The sequence below is a fragment of the Lupinus angustifolius genome, chromosome LG04 (assembly GCF_001865875.1).
Source record: "Lupinus angustifolius cultivar Tanjil chromosome LG04, LupAngTanjil_v1.0, whole genome shotgun sequence".
NCBI lineage: Eukaryota > Viridiplantae > Streptophyta > Magnoliopsida > Fabales > Fabaceae > Lupinus > Lupinus angustifolius.
Genome location: NC_032012.1, coordinates 8,457,909 through 8,458,424, shown reverse-complemented (window position 1 = coordinate 8,458,424; position 516 = coordinate 8,457,909).

Here is a 516-nt window from a genome sequence, read left to right as displayed (position 1 = left end):
ATTAGGATAGGATGAGGAGTAGAATGAGGATGAGGAAGAGGATGAGGATGAGGATAGGAAGAGGACGAGTATGAGGATGAGGATGAGGATAGGATGAGGATAGGATGAGGAGGAGGATGAGGATGAGGATAGGCTGAGGACGAGGATAAGGATGAGGAAGTGGATTAGGATGAGGATGAGGATGAGGATGAGGTAGAGGAGGAGCATGAGGATGAGGATAGGATGAGGATGAGGATAAGATGAGGATGAGGATAGGATGAGGATAGAATTAGGATGAGTATAGGATGAGGAAAGGATGAGGAACAGGATAGGATGAGGAAAGGATGAGGATGAGGATGAGGATAGGATGAGGAGGAGGATGAGGATGTGGATGACGATAGGATGAGGAAGATGATAAGGATAGGATGAGGACAAGGATAGGATGAGGAAGAGGATGAGGATTAGGATTACGATAGGATGAGAAGAGGATGAGGATGAGGATGAGGAAGAGGATGAGGATGAGGATGAGGATGAGGA